Source organism: Microcebus murinus, chromosome 13, assembly GCF_040939455.1.
Source record: "Microcebus murinus isolate Inina chromosome 13, M.murinus_Inina_mat1.0, whole genome shotgun sequence".
NCBI lineage: Eukaryota > Metazoa > Chordata > Mammalia > Primates > Cheirogaleidae > Microcebus > Microcebus murinus.
Genome location: NC_134116.1, coordinates 51,582,124 through 51,590,247, shown reverse-complemented (window position 1 = coordinate 51,590,247; position 8,124 = coordinate 51,582,124). Strand labels below are relative to the sequence as shown.

At 37.3% G+C, this 8,124-nt stretch overlaps 1 pseudogene; it reads left to right on the top strand.

Annotated features, from left to right (window-relative positions):
- The first annotated feature begins 2,216 nt into the window (after nt 1-2,216).
- On the top strand, nt 2,217-2,369 carry LOC142875246 (uncharacterized; annotated as a pseudogene).
- The last annotated feature ends 5,755 nt before the right edge of the window (nt 2,370-8,124 follow it).

Sequence of the window (8,124 nt, the reverse complement as noted above, 5' to 3'; positions counted from 1 at the left end):
TTTCAACATTTGCCTGGAGATCAACTTGATTAAGTCCAAAAGTGCATTAGAAACAGTTTCTGTCTTCCACCACAGGCCACATTTTAACACATGTTTTGGTCCTGCAAACAAAGATCATGATTGTTTCCAACCCCCACTGCCATCTTACTGCAAAATCACTGCAACCTATGTTGGGATTTTGTTATGGCAACATCTTGCCTATAAGTATCAGTTTCTGTATCATTTAGATATTGGTGCATAACAAAGCACCCCAAAACTTAGTGATTTAAAACAACCACCATTTATTACTTCCAAAAGGTAAGAGTGGCTGGGCTTTTCAGCCAATCTAGTGAGCCTCAGCTGAACTCATCTGGAATCACTCAAGCATCTGCAGTCAGCTGGTGAGTCAGCTGGAAAATGACTGGTCTATGATGGCTCCAGCTGGGACGACTCCAGTCTCCCCTGCTCCACATGCCCTTAATATTCATTGACAGCTAGCTTGAGCGTGTTCTCACAGTGGTGGCTGGATTATAGAAAGAGAGTGAAATATGCACGGCTTCTTGAGGACTAGACTCAGAACTCACTTCTGCTATAATCTATTGCCCAAAGCAAGTCATAGAGCCAATCCATATATGAAATATGACAGATTCCACCTGTCATTAGAAGAATCTGAAAAGTAACAGTGTAAATGATTTGGTTGCAATGGACAGGGCAGTGATATTATTTTGCAATCTTTCTGCCAGATACAAAGCAAACCAGGACAGGAAGAATAGAAAAGTCACAGCACTGCCCACTAGGCTAAAGACAGAGCATTTAGACAATTCTCCCCTCCCAGTCCCATTCCTTTCCCCAGTCCTCTGCTTGAGTGGTAAGGACATGGAGTTTATGAGGCATTATGTTGGCAATGAATGGGAACAGCAATAGGAATTCAAAGCTTGTAGAAAGTGGCCTCAATTTTGGTGTGTGTTTTTTAAACAATGTATTTTATTAGTATTTCTTGGACCATAACTGTGAGATATAGTTGCCAATTCTGAGGCAAAAGAAATATTCCCGCTCCACATCCTATTATTATATAATTTAATCTGACTAGGTAGATGGAGCTGTAATTTATCTTGCCAGATAGACCTTGAAAGGGTTAAGCACAGGAACATCAGGGCACACAGTTGGGAAATGATGGAGTTCACAACAGACCCATCTTCTGATTCCATGTCAGTGGCTCCATAATTTCTACACTCCAAGGATTTAAGATTGACAGTCAGGGTGGGAAAAGGAACTAGCAGACTTTTCTGAAAGCTGCATTTGTATAGCATTTAGTATAAGATTGAAAAAAGCTCAATTGTTCACCTAAAAGAAATGGACAGAGAGGCTGATGGAAGTGACGAAGAGCACTAACTACCACCTCCTCCCACCAAGACAATACTCAGCTGTACCTTTGCTCCAAATCTAGTGCTTTTTTCACTTTGTAGCTTTGCCCCTTATAGTGGGTAATATTGTGTCTCTCAAAACAATATGTTCAAGTCCTAATCCACAGTACCCAAGAATGTGACCTTACTTGGAAATAGGGTCTTTGCAGATACAATGAAGTTAAAATATGACATGCTGTATAAAGGTAGGCATTAATCCAATGAGTAGTGTACTTATAAGAAGAAAGAAATTTGGACGCAGATATATTAATAGAGATGCGCAAGGAAGAACACCAAGTGACAATGGAAGCAGAGAGGAGAGTGATACATTTCCAAGCCTAGCTAGGAAACCCCAAGGATTGCCATCAACTACTGGAAGCCAGGAGGAGGCAAAAAAGGATCATCCTCTAGAACCTTCACAGAGAACATGGCCCTGCTGACACTTAGATTTCAGACTTCCAACCTTCAGAACTGTGACAGAATAAATTTCCATTGTTTGAAGCCACCTAGTTTGTGGGCATGTGTTATAACCACCTTAGGAGATACCTTTTAACTTCCTCCTAACTTTTTCTATAGGAGAGAGGAACCATTTACCTCACCCTCTTAGGGTTCCAGCTAGGAGTGAGAATTAAATTGACATAAGGTAGATTAACAGAAGAAAAGCGTATAAGGTTTACGTGACAAGGGAGCCCTCACAAGGAAATGAAAACCCAAAGAAGTGACAAAATCCAAATGCTTTTATATTAGGTTGAATAAGGAGAGGTAATTTCGGAAAAGTAACTGAATTAGGTGGGAGGCTAGAGGAATAAAAGAGTTATTTTAATAAGATCTCTTTGACTTACCTGGCAGGGGAGATACCATGATTATGAAGGTGGTTTTCCCAGGGTGAGTCTTATCCATTGCACTCTGGATGTGCACCCTGTGATTTCCCCAAATGTGGGAAATTAGACTGCATAATTTGTAGGGCTGCATTTGTGCTCTCCCTGATATTACAAAGTTCTCTCAATTGTGACTCCCCATTGAATATTTATTTTCTCTTGGTATAGGGTGGGCATCTTTCACAAGGAGTTTTAATCCCCTGTTTTCAGGAAGAAAAAGAAGGATTAGAATGCCCTGACTGCATCTGGTATTTTTCAAATATCTTTAACTCAAAAAAATCCTTATACCAAAGTGGTAAATTTTTTTTTTTTTTTTTTTTTTTTTGAGACAGAGTCTCGCTTTCTTGCCTAGGCTAGAGTGAGTGCCATGGCGTCAGCCTAGCTCACAGCAACCTCAAACTCCTGGGCTCAAGCGATCCTCCTGCCTCAGCCTCCCGAGTAGCTGGGACTACAGGCACAAGCCACCATGCCCGGCTGATTTATATATATATATATATATATATATATATATATTAGTTGGCCAATTAATTTCTTTCTATTTTTATGGTAGAGACGGGGTCTCGCTCAGGCTGGTTTTGAACTCCTGACCTTGAGCAATCCGCCCGCCTCGGCCTCCCAGAGGGCTAGGATTACAGGCGTGAGCCACCGCGCCCGGCCCCAAAGTGGTAAATTTTGAGGGGTGTATTCTGCTACCTTCATTACAAACTTCTTGACCATAAATATCTTAGTTTAAGACTTTGTATAATCTCATGAAGAGAAAAGGTATTGCAGACGAGTCAGCATTTTACATCTCCTAAAATGAAGAGGCGAGTCAGAGGGAACAAAGAGCATTGGCTTTAGAATATTATTTTTTTTTCTCTCCAATTCTCATAAGGTCAGCCCACCTACCTAAAACAGCCACTTGAAGCTAATCTCAAAGCCTCCAGTACAATTTTATTCGACCTTTAGTTAAAGACCGCCTCTACCAGGCAACTGACTTTGTTCCATCCCCTTGGGCTGTAGCAGAAGGCAGGTTTCACAGTTTTCCTTTCATTGTTCTGCTTGGAAATCTAAAAGCTGTTCATCCTAAAAGAAACCAACTTGCAAGTGCCAAGCGAGGCAATAACTAAACATATTTCATACATTTTTGAGAAAAAATATGCAGGGAAGAAAAATGAAGGGAATAAAATAGTCCGTTTATCTGAAAACTATGTTTTTTTATGCTAAGCACTATGTTTATAGAGCCAATACATCATGTCCACCAATAAGTGGAAGTGAAGCATGTTTCTTCCACACATTATTTGACATACAAAGTGAGTATTTTATTGGCATTGGGTAATTTAAACTCACATAGTGGTGTCGGGAGTATATTAGCAGCATACCATGCAAAGACTAGATTGTTCAGCAATTTGTGCTACCAGACAGAAGCAGTCCAAAACAATTCAGGAGAGAGGCAAGGGCAAAATGTGTTGATAAGTTGCTTTATATCAGACAAATATAGCTGCCATTAAGATGATACTGATTAGGCTGGTCCAACAGTAGTGGGTTATCAGAACTTATTAACATTAGTGTCACTAAAGTTGGTACTCAACCCCCCACTACTAAATTTGACTGGCTCAAAAAAATAAAAATAAAATAAAATAAAAGATGATACTGATTAACATCTGATAAAATCTAAAAATCCTGCCACCCTGTTTATTAAATGCTAGTTTATATGGCAGAGATGCAGACAATGGCATGCAAATACTGGTCCACCACATATACGGCACTGATACCTCCTCAGATAATCTACTGGATTCATTCTTCCTATTTTTCCCTATCTTGCCCATAACAAACAGCATGTGAAGGGACACACACACACATACACACACACTCCCACATGTTTATTGCTATAAAATACAGAGTGCATTGGGTTTTTAAGTGTTGGCCTTACCTGGACTTGAATTTCAGCTTTACCATTTACTGGTGTGCAATCTGTATCTGTAAAATAGAAAATATATAGCACATATCTCATATGTACTATTGTGATAAACAGTAAAGAGGATAATACATACAAAATGCAGCCCAAGGCACAGAATAAATGGTGAATAAATATCAGATGTCATCATCATCATCACTATTATTATATACATACTTATGCTTGGTTATTAATGTACATCCATATCACTGAAGGCATCTTTAGGTTTGTAAATAAATTTAGGGGTCTGTGGGCTTAGCAAAGCTTTATAATTTGGAGAAATTATATTAATTTTTATTTTTAAAATATTGTGAAATAAAACTCAGAAAAATGTCTCACAGCCCAAACAATAAATTGGTCAACTATTTGATAGAGAATGTCTGCTCAGTATTGACAGATCTTATCAGCTTATCAACCTAGATAAAACAGCATGCCTCATCTACCCATTTATGGACAATTTGAGGCACCTTATAAGAATGGGATAACATGATTAAAGGCAAGAAGCTACTAAAGCAAAAGATATTGAGGGAGGATAACTAGCATAATAGTTCAATTTGTCTGGCTCAACAGATTGCAACATAAAGTACATCAGCCCTGAGACAAATCCCAGCTTCTACTCCCAGAATGTAAGAGGAACATTGAACTTCCCTGAGCCTCAATGTTGGGTTAGTTGGTTTGCATTTCAACTGTAAAACAAAAGTTTGTGTGATACTAAATGAGTAACTGCAAATGAAAACACTTTATGATATTCTTCAAACCTAGAGAATAATAATAGAATTTGTTATTAAACTCACTGTCAGAGATGGTATTAAAATGAGATTTTAAAAAATAATAATACAACTGGAAATGGCAGTCCAGAGAAGTTGGACTTTCCAGTGTAGCTTATGGAAAGTCAGTGAGGAAATTTTAAGTGAGGTGATCAAAGCGGTGTTTTAATGGGTTGATCTTGTAGCTGTGTATGACTTTGTCTTCACTGGGTCATGTTTTTCTTCTTGCAAGTCAGATGAGATAGCACATAAAGATGATCGAGAGAATATGTGCTTGCTCCTTAGAATTTGCTATAGAAAATATACATTAATCCTGTGATATTTATGAACAGGATTTTTCTGGCTATCAGTCAGCTTTCTGGTGGCACAAATGAAGGCACTTACAGGAAGATAGTCTTAAAAACTTATCAGAAATGGATATGTTTTCATGTAATAATGTTTGGCTATATTTTTAAAGAGAAATTACACCTTTTCTGTCAATACAAGAGCATTGCATTTCCCTTCAACCATAACTTCTACCTGTGTAGTAGATCCTTTATTGCTTGAAATATTTGCTGCCTTTCCCTGTGGGTTGATTGTACCTCTCCTTTCCATTGCTATTAAGCTTGTCTCTGTGATTTTCTTTGACCAATAAAATGTGAACAGTAGTGACATGTGTCATTTCCAAATAGAAGCCATAAAAGCTTTCACATAATTCCACCATCTTCTCTTTTCTGGCTTCTGTGGAAAAATGAAATAGCAAAAGTTTCCACACTACTAGAAAAAGACTGTATAGAAGCCATAATAACAAGTAAACACCACAACTCTTTAAACCTATTTAATCAATCCATGATAGTTCTATAGCCATGGCAATAATCATCAGAACTACTCAAGAACATCAGCCAAGTGGCGACAGCCTCTCACTTTAAAAAGTTATCCAGTAAAGAATAAGAAAAGAAAGTTTTTCTGAATGCCAATGAGTCAATGTAAGTCTCACTCTAGTAACCATGCTGCTGCAGCCGATGGGAACACATTCCCATCCTGAAAGTCAGCCAGTCCCCAAACTCTACCCTTCCCCAAAGCCCTACAAAGTGTTAGTTCCCTGCTTTGCTTAAAGAGTGTATGTCACATAGCTTCCCCTCACTTAAATAAACAATAAATTCAGCTTTAAGATTTTTGTTTCAAATATTGAGTGGTGATCTTGTCTTTTGACATATGAAATAAAAAAATGCACCAGATAGTGGCTATTCTGTCTGACTTCCCAGTGAAGAAAATGTAGCATACAGCCATGCTTGATCCATAGTGAACATGTACCATGAGTGAGAAATAGCTATTGTTTGTGTAAACCACTGAGATTTTTCAGGTAGTTTAGTAACACAGAATAATTTACATCACACTGAATTGTACAGACTATAAGTCTAAGTTATGACTACAGAAAATTACACAAAGAGAATAGGCAGTTATAGCTTTCCTCCCACTCCTCCTAAAAGTTGAATTTTCCTCTTGTGGGATCAGAATTCTCTTCCTTCAACTAATGTAATCATTAAGTTTCCATATTTCAGCACAGTATTTATTTTAAAAGGTTCATTTTATTATTTTATTAGAAAGTTATTTTTTCTGTAAAATGAAATGATTTGCAAAGATTTCTCCTATGCAAAAAAAAAAAAAAGAAATCACCTAAATAATAATGATAACATGGGTAAAAAAATAAAAAGTAATGTAAAAATATGGCTACAAAAGAAATAATATACTACAAAATACTTTATTCAGCCATAAATTTTCAATTCTGACCCAATTTCCACCTTAGGACTCCATATCTAGCTTTAAAATGAAAACAAGGAAGTTAAATTTGTCTTTAAAACATGCAAAATTTACTAGAAAATATCTATTATAAAGGTCAATAGCATGCCTGTAGTCATATCTCATTTGATATATGATTATTTTCAAATTTTATTGTGTTGTTGGATCTCATAGAATTCATTTTGAAGGACAGTTTAATCATAAGAATTCAGTTATCATGGAAACACACTGATTCATTTAACAAGTATATATTGAGAACATTTTGTATGTAAACTATAGGATTTAATGCCTTCAGTGTTTCAAAATAATTAAGACATAAACTTGCCTTCAAGTCTAAAAATAAAAACAGAAAATTTAATGTATAATCATAATAAAACATGAGCATGACAAGTGGCATCAGAAAGATATACATAAAATGATATGCAAGATTCGAGGGATAAGAAATCACAGTTGAAGAAAATCAGAAAAAGATGACAGAGCAGGTAATTTAACCTGGGCCTTGAAAGACAGGTGGGAAGACAGGTGGGAAGTAGGCACGTGGGCATGGCTCTAGTCCACAAGCAAAGTGGATCCTCATTTCCTCAGTGTTGCCCTGATGTAGCAAGGCAGAGCTGTTCTCTCAGTAATGTGACTTACCAATTTCCTGCTGTGTGTCATCAATACCTTCCGAGATTTGGCAGGAGGTGAGGGGGGGGGTTATGTTTTAGGATCTGCTCTCCAATTTTATTCACTCACTTAGGCAGCTTAATTTAACCCAAATACTTCTTCTAACAAATTTTAGTGAAGTAGAGATTTCAAAGTGTACAGGTCATTGGAAATTAACTCAGGGACTCCACATGTCTCTGAATTGTTGGCCTATGAAGGCCCAGCCAGGCCAATACCTTCACTCAGAATCTCTCTCAAAGTAGACTACCTCTCTGTATTTTATTTCTTCTATATGGGTCAGAGCTTTAATCCAAAGCGCTGAACCCCAGCCAGGGATTAATAGTGGTGAAAATTGTTAGTTAACTAGATGTGATGGAGCAGCCAACTGATAAGGCATGATTACAGGCCTCATAATTCACTGGGAAAATTCATTAGTCAACATTTCCACCGACACTCCCTTCCCAGTAATAGTCAATGCACAGTTCTTCAGCCCTGTACGACGATTACTTTTCTCACTTGAGAAATTCCAGGATGAAAGGATTAAAGAAAAAAAAAGGCAAATCCTTCCCTCCATATCTCACCCACAAAAGTGGGCAGCATCACGATTCAAGGAAATTTCCTAAAGTCATGATGAAATTTATAGCAGAACAAAAGCCACCTGGACCTATTATTTATTTTGCAAAGCAAAGTAAGGTCTTTAAAAAAAGTCTCATATTCAATTTTATTAAGTAATATTA